Raw genomic sequence first — 15,391 nt, 5'->3', positions numbered from 1 at the left:
TACTTTTGACATATTAGTTCACATACCGGGCGTTCGATTTCAAGCATTCCACTCTCGCAGCACGGTGTTAGCAAACACATTTGAAATCCAATCATTCAAATTCACTATCGGAACATTCAAAATTAAGAGGGCAGCACGCAGTTCAGCAGTGAGCATCCATGTGAAGCTGGCGATGAAATCTTGTCGTTTATTGCTATCTCATTGGTTGGCTTTTTGGGGCCTATGTGATTATTGTTAATAAGGTTCAATCAGCAGTACATCCACACAACACAACGACAATCTGGTGGTAATCATATTTTTTGATGATTCTGTATGCTGACAACGCTCAACATTAACCACATAATGACAATGCATCAATTTAAAGGCAAACTGACATGCAATGATCGAACAAAGTTCCGCTGGAAGTAAACCAGTGAAAAAAGCAAGAGATGATAAACAAGACGTTCACGTTATCAGTTTCAATGTAGGTTTTTTTTTTTTCCGAAGGTGTCTACCAACCTTCGGTATTATGCTCACCTGGCTTATGTTTTGCCTTAACAACATGTTTTTACAATGTTTAATGAAGAACAAATGTTCTTTTAACGAAAATAATTTGTTGCCATGGCAACGGCCGAAGACATCAATTAGAAGAAAGGCCACAGATGCAATCCTTTTCAGCATTCCCACAATAGAAAAAAAAAAAGAGCCGAAAAAAAAACTCGACAAAATTGATCGTTTATTCATTTTTTTTTTCCTTTTAATGAGATACTTCTCCTTTCTGGGGAAAAAAAAAATGATGTTGTTGCCATAGCAACGATGATAATGTGGCATGAAAATAGTAAAAAAAAAAAAAAAAAGCTGATAATTATAACAGTAATTTATAATGAGTAAGCTTCTCATATTCTTTTTTTTTATGTTTTCATGCTTTTTGATAAAAAATCATTTTCTTTAAAAAAATAGCTGTTACCATGGAAACCGTCATTGCTATGAGGTTGCCGTGACAGTCGAAAATTATGATTTTTAATTTGATTGAAGCGATTATGTTTATATTGACGTATTTTGGTGTTTAAAGCATGTTTTTATGATGTTTAATAAAGAATAATGAATACATGTTCTTTCAAAGAAAATAACTTGTTGCCATGGCAACGGCTAAAGATGTCATTTAGAAATATGACAACGGGTAGATTCGTCTTCGACAACCCCAAAATAAGAAAATAACACAAAAAGAAAATCTCACCATGCAGAAATTTATTTTCTCCCGAGGTACAGCTGTATCTTATTTTTGCTTTTCTTTCAATCGCAATGACTATTTTTCTTCATAAAGCAGCTTTTGTCGTGTTGTTGCTATAGCAACGAAAATGATGTGAAATGAACATAATCGAAAAATAAGCTGATAATCAAAATAATAATTAATGATAAATATTCCATTCGATCTTGTAATGTTTTCTTGCTTTTTCATGCAAATTTGACTTTTCTTTATAAATGGTTGTTGAAATGGTAACCGTCATTGCTATAAGGTAACAATGACATTATAAAAATTGTACTCTTTTTAAATCTCATGAAAGAGGGTTTATAATGACATATTTTGGTGTTTACAACATGTTTTAATGATGTTTAATGAAGAATACATGTTCTTTTAAGGAAAATAATGCGTTGCCATTGCAACGGCTGAAGACGTCGGTTAGAAAAATGGCAACAAGTCAATTCGTGTTCAACACCCCCAAAATAGGGGAAATAGCACACAAAATCAAAGTCTACAGAAAATTTTAAGAACATTACCAACTCACCGTCTACTAGTAGGCCTATTTGTTAAAAAAAAATACTTACTATAGCCTCTGATGGGTGAAGTAGTCTACTTTGTGCGGTCGATCTTCTCACACCGATGCGAAGACAATACAATGTGAAAATGAAGAGGAGGCATCCACGAATGCCCTGTCACAAAGAATAGCTTGTGATTTCCCTGATGGATGTTTTAAAAGTGTTGATTTCAATCATGTTGATTGATTGAATCCCTACTAATAAAAGATATATTTGTTCACTTATTCGCGAAATATTGAAGTACATCATTGTCAGTTGAACACCTAATGACGTACCCTCAAACGATAATTACTATATTCCATTGATTTGTGATACACATGGTATGATAAGAGTACCAACAATCTGTATTTCGACTTGCCACGCAGAGTAATGATATGAGAATAACGTAAGAGCTATGAATGTATAGCACTTGGCTAAAAAAAAAAAAATAAATAAAAAAAATAGATATTCCAATCTATATATCATGGAATGCAGAATTTGCAGACAATAATATGGGCAGGTTGCACAATCAAGTGTTTATTGGCATAAGGTATATAGTTTCTCGCAAAGGTTCAGTGAAATTTCCAAGATGATACCTATTTAGAAGCAAAATGTATAGCATGCGAGTAAGTGCTGTAATGTTGTAACGCATAGTATGTCTAAGCTTTGCACAAACTGGAATGCCTGCTCTTCATACTTCACTACGTACTCCCTTACACAAACTACAACATGGGCATGACCGTTGTTGTGTCCCGTGTTCGCTGGAAATTTATAATCATACACAATGAATGCGTTGCTATCACCAAATGAGTCTAAGTAGCATAATTCTACCACCAAAATGGCATTGAATATGTCGTGTATTTGGAGCAGTCTACCGTGAACCAACAGCGTCAACGGTATGTTATACGCCATACAATGTGCAAGATAGTGGGAGTTCGACAAAATAGTTTGAGCAAATGGGAGCGGCTCGCCATAGAAGTACAGTGGAGAAGCCTGTTTGCTATAGAACGCGACTTCAATGAAAGGGTCTGGTCTATAATAGATAGCACTGGAAATGGTGACATGCTATGTTCGGAAGTGCAAGAAGGCTTGTCGGACATTACAATAAAACGTTAAATAAATTTTGATTTAATATAAAAAGACAAAGTCTTCAGCAACTTATGATGGATAGAAAATCCAACCTCGTTCTGCTGCTAACATTAGTCTCTTTTCTCCCTCTTTTTTTTTTTATTTGTCAACGTGTAAAATTACAATGTTATTTTGTGAAACTGGCAGAACTGCCACCAATCCGTCGCCTTCGGCCTTGCACTATTCTGGGCTATACAAAATCTAAATTCATAGGACACACAAGGGCAATGTCAAACAAAAACTGTTAGTCTTCTCTTATGATTTATATCCTCAGATAACAAAAAAATGATAGCTGATTTTGGCATTTGCAAATGTTTTGTATTATAGAATATAGGTAGACCTACCTACAGAAAACAAGGAAGTAAACAAGCCAAATTACCGTGTGAATGAAATGCGTGTTTATGCGCAGAGGTGTGTCTGCTCCATCTTTTCAATATCAAACACCTACACAATGTGTGAGCAAGCATGACAAAACTAACAAAAAAGCAACAAACACTGACTTTGCATGGAAACTAAAAAGGTCAAATGGGTCAACATAGGCAAGGGTGTCTTTTTTTTTCTTTTTTTTTTAAAGAAAAGAAGCCTCCTTCATCTATATTGACATCTTCAAATACTTTTGTGGTAAATAGCCGTGGCTCAGAGTCCCCTTTCTCATTTATTTCAAACCCTTTAACTCTAATAACGTTTGAAAGGACGATGTAACTACTTTGAATATTAACAATAGTCATGAAAATGATATTTTTATATAGCACGCTGATGTCAGCTTTCTCTGCTGATCTGTCCGTTGTTGTTGCTTTAAACTTTTACATCTTACTTTGTTGTTGTTTTTGTTTGTATTGTCCCATTCGGCCTTGTTAGAGGTTAAAGGCTTGAATAGATTCTATACTTCAGAATCTCTTTTCTCAGTTCAGACTTTTCTTGATTGTGTGCTTACTTTGCAATGTTTAGGTAAATCTGCATTGTCCATTTAGATTAATATGTAAAAAAATTCCATTTTAAATTACTATTAAGCGAACAAAAAAAAAAGCTTGAAGTCTGCTCTTTCATATTCTGCTCTTAACAATTGAAAATCCTGTCTGGTGATTTCATATTTGTTTTGGTAATGCAGGGTCGTATACATGAACGCGCCATTGCGTTCAACGTTCATTTGGGAAGCTGTGTAAGAAACAAAAAGACAAAAAAAAAGCAAAACGTCATCATGGCAAAGATATTTCCCCCCAACGCCTCAATGTGCATTGTAATGGGTGCAGTCTTCCATGAACCAACACCGTCATCTATTATAGTGTACTCTAATAAATATTCCAGACCCAGGATTTCAACAAATAAACAAACGGGCGCGGCCTTGTATGCATATAGTGGAGTGTAGTAGCGTCTTTACTACCCACCATCATTGTAGAAATAAAAAATAATAATTTTTGTCTCGAAAGTATAGATTGGAATCTGCGTTTCTCAACTTCACTTCCATTCTTGAGAACTCTGAATATGCTGTTATCATTATTGATAGGACTGTGATGCATTACGGTAAAACTTATATTAATTCGTGTTAAATACACTGTCCCAGTCCTCGACAGCCCGAAGTGGACAAAAAGAAGTAATGCGAACTCATTCTGCTTCACTGTCTGGGATCATGATGCTGACGCAGAAAGGTAAGCCTTACACTTTCTTGCACTCTTGTCAGTTGACAGTTGTTGGTAAAAATTTCATAACAAAAAGGTGTGAATTAAATATTGTCAAAACATCTCCAAAGATTATATATGTTAGCTTAGGCATATGAAAACAGATTGAATTAATGTGCTCATTCAATAAATATTGTTTTGTGCTGAACTGAAATATATATATATATATATATATATATATATATATATATATGACGGAAGGAAAACTTGCAGTATAGACGTTGCAGTGATGTTCAGTCTTGCCTTTATTCCCCGAGCTTTCGGCTGTTTCACCAGCCTTTTTCAAGGGCTTGATGAGACATAATATAAAAGCAAAATAGCAACCAATTTGCATGCATTTGAACAGAAATAGAAATAGTAATAACAAGAAGCCAATCAAACGGAATGTAGGCTGTTACACCAATTTGCATATATTTCAACAGAATAAGGCAAACAACAAAACAAAACAAAAACCAAAACAAGGCAAGAGAAAATCGAACAGACATGGGCAGCAATATTACATTCGCTCGAATGGAAAGGCAGTATTACCACATACACTTGCAGTGAAAGAATAAAGTTGTAGTAGTAGTTTAGTATAGGTAATACGAACGGTAATACATAAACCAACATAAATTAAGGCACATTAGTTACCTTTTAAGGCGTGGGGATTTGCTTGTGAGTGGTGTGGTGTCAGGAGGATGAGTGTGAGGGGTTCGTGTACATGTAATGCTTGTGCTTTTGAGCACACTGAGAGCATGGAAACCAAAAAAAAAAATTGTGCTTTTGAGCACACTGAGAGCATGGAAACCAAAAAAAAAAAATGTGCTTTTGAGCACACTGAGAGCATGGAAACCAAAAAAAAAAATTGTGCTTTTGAGCACACTGAGAGCATGGAAACCAAAAAAAAATGTGTGCTTTTGAGCACACTGAGAGCATGGAAAAGAAATGGAACTTAGTTCTTTGGCGTGCATCCTGCCAACTTCGAGATATCACAATTGACCTCTTAGAAGAGAGAATATTACACCAAGAAAACTCTCTAAAGGAGGCTAGAAAGGTGTTATTCACTAAGACCACTTCCGAGAAATACCATGAGACAATAAATTCTATCCATGGTCATGTCGTAGATAAGTTACGTGTCATGGGTGAATCAAAGAAAGACAAACTAACAAGGGATGATGAACTGTGTAGTGAGGTGAAAAAGCACACGCAGTCTTCACATTGCGGAGACAAAGACGGAGGCGGTCGCTGTCCTCATTGCGAAAACAACACGCGCGCTTCGGCTGACCGCTTTCGCTTTGCTCGCACAAACAGAAACAAAGTAAGACGGTACAACAAAAGTGCCTACAAAAAGCGACGGAATTCGTTTAGAAACGTAGCTAGAACGTCTAACAAAGAGCTAATTCCTTCCCAACCTATTGTACAAATTGTAAATCTTTCTGATTACAACCTCTCTCACTCTGAAGTCACACTCTTGTCCAAAGGGTTAAATTTCTGTCCCACCCCTCCCCTTATCGACACTCTTCAAATACAAGCAGATGTAAATGAACTCAAAAGGAAAATGAGTCTGAAAGCATACTATGCTGGAAAAAATCAAACTGGTCAAAACACGCCTGATGCCGAAAGTCGGCACAACCCCCATCCTGAAACAGATAGACTGAAATCGATAATCAAAAAGAAAGTCTCTGGACCCCACGCACCGAAAATCCACGCCTGGGTCTGTTCTTTGAAAACGTAGAGAGAGAAATCTTAGACTCCGCCCGAAAACATGAGTCACGTAGGTGTTCGGACAATCTGACCAAAGGTGAACGGAAGGCTTTAAGAGCTCTGAGAAACAATGATCAAATTGTCATCAAGCCAGCCGACAAAGGCTCGGCAGTAGTAGTTATGTCATCCCAAAACTATGTCGACGAAGGTCTCCGACAGCTGTCGGACACGGGGACCTACAAAAAGCTCGACCACGATCCAACACAAAACAATCTCCTCAAAGTAAAAGATGCAGTGCAATGTTTGGACGAAGAAAAGAGCATAAAAAAAAAAAGCTCTGATACCCCAAAACTGTTCTAGTCCCAATCTGTATCTTCTGCCTAAACTACACAAAGAAAACAACCCGGGAAGAGCGATTGTCTACGGTTGTGCTTGTCCCACAGTACAGATCTCCAAATACCTAGACTTCCACTTGCGACCCCTGGTTGAAAAAATCCCGTCATATCTCAGAGACACTACTCATTTCCTACAACATATTGAAAAACTCAATGCTGAGTCTGCCCCATTTTCATCACGCACTATTTTAGTTACAGCCGATGTGTCATCACTCTATACTAACATACCCCATGCTGAAGGTCTAAAATCAATACAAAACGCCCTCTCGCGGCGAGAGCACCCACAACCGCCAACACCACAACTGATACGCCTACTGGAGCTGGTCCTGACCCTCAACAATTTTCAGTTCCAGGGCACCAACTACCTTCAAATCCAGGGCACAGCTATGGGCACTCCTGTAGCCCCCTCTTACGATAATCTCTTCATGGCAGAAAAAGAAGAGGAAATCCTCAAATCGATTCACATGCCTATGCTGAAAAAAATCATGGCGGCGTTATATAGATGATATTCAATTCATCTGGATTGGTTCCCCACGTAGCCTGTCAAAATTTCAAAATGACATGAATCAAAAACATGCAACCATCAAATACACGTTTGACTCATCCGAAACAAACATCAATTTCTTGGATGCCACCCTCTATCTTGAGGGAGGCACCTTACAAACACAACTCCACACCAAACCCACCAACACGCACGCCTACCTACTCCCCTCATCCTGTCATCCCAAACATGTCTTCAACAGCATCCCATATAGTCAAGCAGCACGCATTCGCCGCATCTGTTCAGACCCCGACAAGACCTCTCACCACCTAGAACAACTAAAAATGCACCTCAAAGACAGAAATTACAATACCAAAATGGTAAACAAACAAATCTCGCGAGCATCACAAATCACTAGGGAAAATCTCCTCTCATACAAGGAACGAACCACAACAAACAACATACACTTCCCTATCACATAAACACCCGCCAAAGCCAACGTCTCGCGCATCATCCGCAAACATTTTTCCATCATCAGCGAATGCGATACCCTACAAAATATCTTCCCAAGGCCACCCATCACATCCTTCCGACGCAGTAGAACGCTACGGGACATACTGGTGAATGCCAAATCACCAAAACAACACACTCCAGCCATAGATCATGAAGAGCATACACAAACACAAACAATATCCATGCTTGTAGACGCAATTCAGGAAGACGCCCTACAAAGCTCTGAATCAACAACAAACACTAACTCACACAATTCTCCAAGCCCACCCCACCCAACCCCACCACAGTTCCACAGCACACCTACAGACATCAGCTCTTCAACGCCTGGTTTCTACCAATGCAAGTCAAAAAATGCCTCCTGCACCAGTACATCCAAGACACACACATTCACAAGCTCATCAACAAAGAAAACATACTTCATCACAGACTATATAAACTGTAAATCATCTTGGTATACCTCATCATATGCTGTCAATGTGCCCTACAGTATGTCGGTAAAACTCAAACGTCCCTGTACACCCGCCTGAACAACACACGTTCTGAGATTATCAACCACAACACCTCCAGCCGTAAAATCCTTCCCTACACCTTACATTTTAACCTACCAAATCACTCAGTTCGGGATGTACAAATCACAGGCATCGAACTCATCAAAAATAAGGAAAGCCATATCATACTCAAACGAGAATCGTACTGGATATCTAAATTACGCACCTTACGTCCACATGGAATTAATGCCGATCCTTAATTTTTCATAGGTCCTGTTTTAATCTCTATCCAGAACCTACGAGAAGTGTTGAAGTTTATTGAGCACCCACCTACAGTGTCAAGAATATAGGTGCACTTTATTCACTATTAAGACCTTGTACCTATATCTCTTAAAAGTGTTCTACGGCCCGAATGACCTTCAAAGGCATGTACCCATATTGTGCCTCGCCTGTCTACTTTTACTGTGTCATCGTCCCAAATACCCCCAAGCCACATCACCCCTCACACTTCACTACCCCCGCATTACATGTACACGAACCCCTCACACTCATCCTCCTGACACCACACCACTCACAAGCAAATCCCCACGCCTTAAAAGGTAACTAATGTGCCTTAATTTATGTTGGTTTATGCATTACCGTTCGTATTACCTATACTAAATAAACTACTACTACAACTTTATTCTTTCACTGCAAGTGTATGTGATAATACTGCCTTTCCATTCGGGTGAATGTAATATTGCTGCCCATGTCTGTTCGATTTTCTCTTGCCTTGTTTTGGTTTTTGTTTTGTTTTGTTGTTTGCCTTATTCTGTTGAAATGTATGCAAATTGGTGTAACAGCCTACATTCCGTTTGATTGGCTTCTTGTTATTACTATTTCGATTTCTGTTCAAATGCATGCAAATTGGTTGCTATTTTGTTTTTATGTTATGTCTCATCAAGCCCTTGAAAAAGGCTGGTGAAACAGCCGAAAGCTCGGGGAATAAAGGCAAGACTGAACATCACTGCAACGTCTATACTGCAAGTTTTCCTTCCGTCACACATATACCAATGATGCAGTATATACCCACCACGTACGAGGCCAAGCCCACTTCACATTATATATATATATATATATATATATATATATATATATATATATGTATATATATGTATATATTATATACATATATATATGTATGTATATATATATATATATATATATATATATATATATATATATATATATAAACTCATATATAAATTCCACGTGGGACTTCTAATACACCTCTCAGGCTTGAAGCATGAGGGTCAGACTATGTACAGTGTAACCGATACGGATAAAACCAATTGAATTGACTGTCTAAGGTGGAGTGTATGAATCCAGTATTAATTATATCATGAATTTGATTCCGCAGCAAACTTCATGAAGAGAGTGTGATGCTCTACCTAAAGCGTATACGATGTGGTTGTATGTGACCGTGCATCACAAAAGAAACAAAAAGTCGCATGACCTCATTTTGTGTGAGGACGGAAAATAGGTGAAACGAGTCAACCTTGGTAATCTTGCCTTTTTTCATATTTTCTGACACAGCAAGTCTTCGCATCTACATTATGCCAAAAAAGTGGGATCATAAAACAAACAGGAAAGGTGTGTTTTTAAACAGTTTATCTCGAACACTTTTTTAGAACAGGTTGATTAGGTGAGTCTTTAAAGTCCCCTTTCCTGAAGAGAGGACTCTTAAATTCAGAGATTTCATTAAAAATATGTACACTTCACTTTCAACTTTATTAACTTAAGAAACAATGTTGTTATAGCTTTTACAGTTGGCATTATTCATGGAGAAGCATACTCTTGCTGTTGCTTCTCACCTTATGCTTCGCGAGTCTATCATGAATGGCCAGGGAGTGTCGCCCGATACATAATCAACCTATTATATGTCACTATAGTGTTACACATTTCTAAACACAGCTTCCTCCCCCCCCCCCCCATTTCTTTTCGAGCTTGTGCCCTCTCCACTGTTGTGTAATTGCCATGAGGCATCCCGTACAAATCTGAGCAGGCCTATCAAAATTCAGGTTGTGTCAAGATTGCCCTGCACCAGAAATCTTTGTTCTACGAGCGATTACTCGCTTCCCTTTCCTGTTTGATGATCTTATTTTCTTACTTTCTTTCCAGCTGGTTTGATAGTAGGGCACAATAGTTTTATTGTGAAAGAGGAGATAAGGATCTATTTTGTTTCATACACATGATAAAAAAACCCGCTGTTTTACTTCCACCTTCGAATCCATTGCATTTGTTTTTAGTAATCTTCGAATAGTGCAGTGATCGCCGATATACACCATTCCTATTTTTTGACCCAAGGGTTGTTTTTTTTTTCTTTACTTCTTTACAATTTTTCTTTCCTTTTAATCTTGTTTTGGTACTGCATTCATATTTTTGTGTACGTTTTCAAATGGTACAATTATTTCCATGTGTTCTTTGTACAAGATGTCTTAAATATAACCAAAAAAACAATCCGATGTATTTCATGTCAGAAATAGGTGAACATATCATGTTCAGGAATCCCCATGAGTAGATGCAATGATCCCAATGAACTATTCTCAAACCGGGAGTATAACAGATGTTCTTTACAACATCTTCCCAATTTCATTGAACTTAACTCGAAAACTGTCCAAGACAGCAACATATTACATTAGTCTGCAAACCCTTGTGAAAGAGAGATCCATCCCTTAGATATGAACAACTTTCTAAGAAGGGAATTAAGTTTGTTCATTTGAATGTAGTTAGCCTCGTGAAATATCATGAGGAAATGAAACAAATCATGACTGAGAATGAAATATACGTATTTACCCTGAATGAAACTAGACTTGACTCTTCTATTTCAGACATTGAAATCGATATTCCCCATTATTCTTTAATTCGGAGAGACAGAGGACAGAAACGGAGGCGGTGTCGCAGTTTATGTTCATGAATCTATTCCTTTCACCTTGATTTCCAGTGATTCACTTGTCAACCTGGAAGCATTGTGCATCAAGATCTATCTGAAAAACTCCAAACCAATAGTATTTTTGAATTGCTATATACCTCCAAACTAAAAAATCGATCTTTTTAATCATTATGAGGATTTTTTAAATTCTGCGAGTATTCTTGATGGCCAACTGGTTACTATGGGCGACACAAATTGTGATATTATGAAGAAAACACCCGAAAGAAAAAGGTTTATAATCAAATTAATAGTATATATTCTTTGCAACAGGTTAATAATGAAATGTATAAAAGAGTGACTGAAAGATCAAGAACACTTGTTGATCACATGTTCACGAATTATTCAGACAAAGTGAAATCTTAAATTATGGTGGTGTTCAGAATGGCATGAGTCATCACTATGTCAGTTACGATGGTGCGGAAATGGAAACATACATCACAAAGTGAAACGTATGTAACTTTCAGAAAATCAAGTAACGTTGACATGGAAGCTTTCAGGTCGGACTTACGTAAACAAAATTGGTAGAAGGTAGAAGAATTCAGTGAAATAAATGATTCAGTTGATATATGGGGAAGTTTGTTGATGAAGGTTGTTAAGAAGAGAATATGCTTGTTAAGACGAGACGAGTACGAAAAATTCCCTCGCCATGGATGAATAGTACGATTATGTCATTAGTGAAACAGAAAGATGAAGGTAAATTAAAGGCAAAAGTCAGAAGGGACAGTGATTTACGGCAAAGTTATAGACATCTGAAAAATAGAGTAACAAATGAAATAAGAAAATCAATACGTAAATATATATATATATATATACATATATATATATATATATATATGAAGAGTTTGTTTGCAAAAACCGATAAGTCCATATCTGCCAAATGGAGATATTTGCGATTAAAGGTCAAGAAAAAAAAGAGAATAATAAGAAAATTTTTGCTTCTTTTGACCATAACTTCAAAAATATACCTTTATATGTAGTGACCTATATATCATTTAAAAGGTATTATTTTGTACTTTATGACAGAGATCGTACTTCAAAATCTTCAAAAATGGACTTATCGGTTTTTGCAAACAAACCCTTCATATGTATATATGTGACCCTGCACCTCAAAACAAACAAAAAGTCGCCAGACATGAATTTTTAGTTAAGACCATGTTCTAAAAGAGCAGACTCTAAGCTTTAAAATGATGTATAACTCAAATCAAAGGGACTCTCCTAACCTATCTAGATATTGGAAAGCAAGCACAAACTCAGGAAAAGTGTGAACTGAGAAAAGAGGCTCTGAAGTACAGTGTCTATTCAAGCGCTTAATCTTTACCAAACCGTGCTGGCTGTGCGATGAATGGGACAAAAAACAGGAAGTAAACCACCAAAGTAACAACAATGAAGGGATTATCAGATTAAACTGAAATTAAGCATGCCTCATTAACACATTTTGTCCATAGTTAATGCCAACTTCAAAGCAGTAGCACTATCCTTTCAAAAGTTATCAGAGTTGAAAGTGAAGAGTGTGGACAAGGTTTTTCAGAAATGAAAAAAGGATTCTAAAGACACACCTAATCACACTATTCTACCAAAAATGTTCGAGATAAACTGCTAAAAAACACACTTTCCTGCCCGTTTTATGATACCAAATCTTAGCATAATGTAAAAGAGGACCCGCTCTTTCAGAAAATATGAAAAAGTGAAGTTCGGCTAGGTTGACCCATTCCACTTATTTTCAGTCCTCACGCAAAATCAGTGTGTGCGACTTTATGTTCGTTTTGAGGTGCACAGTCACATATATAACAATATGTCAACAATTTCCAAATGCAACAAGTAGAATCATGGAAAACACTGCGATCAATAAAAGGCAAGAGTAAAGTTATTGACTGTACATTCCCTCAAAAAAATTCACAGGTAGTTACAAATACAATTAATAAGCATTTTGCAAATGTGGTTAGTGGTGAAGATATGCAAAGGAAAAAGAAAAATTCTTTTTCACAAATCGCATGACAGGGAAAGGTCTGATAAACAATTCAGTTTTTATTTGTATCGCAGCTAGATGTTCTGAAGTATGTTAAGTTAACGGAAGTAAAGCAGTCGTTTGGATTAGATGAAATTTCTTTCTATATATTGAAAGAGTCAATTGCAGAAATATTAGTGCCTTACACTTATATCATAAATAGATCCTTAGCTGAAGGGCTAGTGTCTGATAAATGGAAAGTAGCTAAAAGTGTACCGATACATAAAAAAGGGGATAAATTAGATTGTATTAATTATAGACCATGTCTTTATTGTCCTGTGCTTCTAAAGTCATGGAGAGAGTTGTTCAAAAGCAGTTACTTGATTATCGTAGAGCCCGGTCACACAGAGCTTTACGGCTTAACCACGGCCAAAACACGTCAAAAGTGGTCTCCTGTGAAGCAGACGATATTGTTCGTGTTGATGTCGAGTTAAAGACGAGCTACGGTCGATTTATTGACGTGGCAAGACGAGGGGAAAAATCGGAAGGGCGTCGGACGCGGTAAAAAGATGTTAACTGTTCAAAATTTAATTCCGCGGACAACCGGCCACGGGTGGCACACGTGGTAAAGACGTGCAACACACGTGAAACATACGTGATAATCCGTGTTCCGGCAGTGATTAAAACTTGGGGAGACGCGGTAAGACGCAAAAAGTTTAACGGTCTGTCACGGGCAGAGCACGGTCATCTGACGCGTGTTACGCGTTGGTACCACGGGAAATAGCGTGTGTTTAGCAGCTTATCACTGGCAATTGGACTTTTCCGCATACATACACGTGGCTGGACGTGGTTAGCCGTGCTTAGGCAGTGCTTCAACAGTGAAACTGCCGCCAACGGCCATACCCCGTACAAAGCAAGGCCAAACCAAAATTGACCAAAAAATCACCACTAACGACCACTCCACCAGATTCTCATAACTTTTTGTTGGTGATTTAGACGTGGAGTTCTGTGTGAGCGGGGCTTAAAATTGCACTCTTTGCTTATCAGATACCAGTCAGGTTTCCGTCCCAAGCACTCCACTATATGCACTTGCTGCAGTCAAGGACGACAGGCAACGCTCTATTGATAAAGCGTTGGCGCCATCTTTGCTAATCTGCAAAAAGCTTTTGATATGGTTGATCACCTGATCCTTCTATCTAAACTTGAATATATCATGGGGCTTACTGGCATAGAACTGGAGTGATCCGAGAGTAATGAACTGGAGAATAAGAACGTCAATCAATAATATCCTTTCGGATGAAATATTATTAACCAGAGGAGTGCCACAAGGATCCTTGTTAGGACCGTTGTTGTTTAGTATATTTTTGCAATTATATCAATTCGTGTTTTTTTTTTTTTTTTCTGACTGCGGGGCCCATTTACACGCCGATGACACGGTCATCTATTACTCACATAAAAACCCGAAAGTTGTGGAAATGTTTTGCAAAAAGAGTTCGTATGTATGGTAACTTTGATGGCTTTTCAATTTAAACATAAATTTTGATAAAACTGTTTGTATGTTATTTGGTACAAATAATATGTTAAAAAGCAAGAGTATCTGAATGTTAAATTTAGGGGTAAACAATTACTTCAGGTGAAGAGTTATAAATATCTGGGAATTAATGTAGATGATAAGTTACTGCGGGATGTTCACATGGAACAACTGTGTAACGAGTTAAGCAAAATGATCAATAATATGGGTCGTTTAAGACAATTTGTTGATATGACTGAATTGAAACGGATATATAATCTTATTGTGTTACCTCATATTGATTACGGTGATGTAGTATGGCAATCCGCCGACGGTAACTCTCTTTCCCAAATTTAGACGATGCAAAATAGAGCCGGGAGATTAATTTTGAAAGTTAACACTTATTCCCATATTACTACCAGTGAAGTTCATTATAGCTTAGGGTGGAATACAGGAATCAAAAGACAAAAAAAAAAAAAATCATCTACTTTCATTTATGTATAAGATTATGAGTAACATGGCCCCGAATATATGAAAGATATGTTTAAGTACAAGACATCACCATACTCTCCCCGTAATCAAAACGATTTACAGTTACCACGGCCTAAAACTAATTATTGTAAGAGATTATTTTCATACAGAGCTGCAGCAGCGTATAATAACATACCAAATGATTTACGTCAACTTTCCTCTTAACCCGTTTTGAAGTTCAATTTAGACAAAACCGAAATCCTTTCCACTTCATTTTTTTTTCAATGCTCCAAACCTTTGAGCAATATGTAATAATATGGTATATAATGTAGTCACAATGTAGTAATGTATGTA

Source organism: Diadema setosum, chromosome 3 (genome assembly GCF_964275005.1).
Source record: "Diadema setosum chromosome 3, eeDiaSeto1, whole genome shotgun sequence".
In the NCBI taxonomy this organism is placed as follows: domain Eukaryota; kingdom Metazoa; phylum Echinodermata; class Echinoidea; order Diadematoida; family Diadematidae; genus Diadema; species Diadema setosum.
This window is presented reverse-complemented; position numbering follows the sequence as displayed.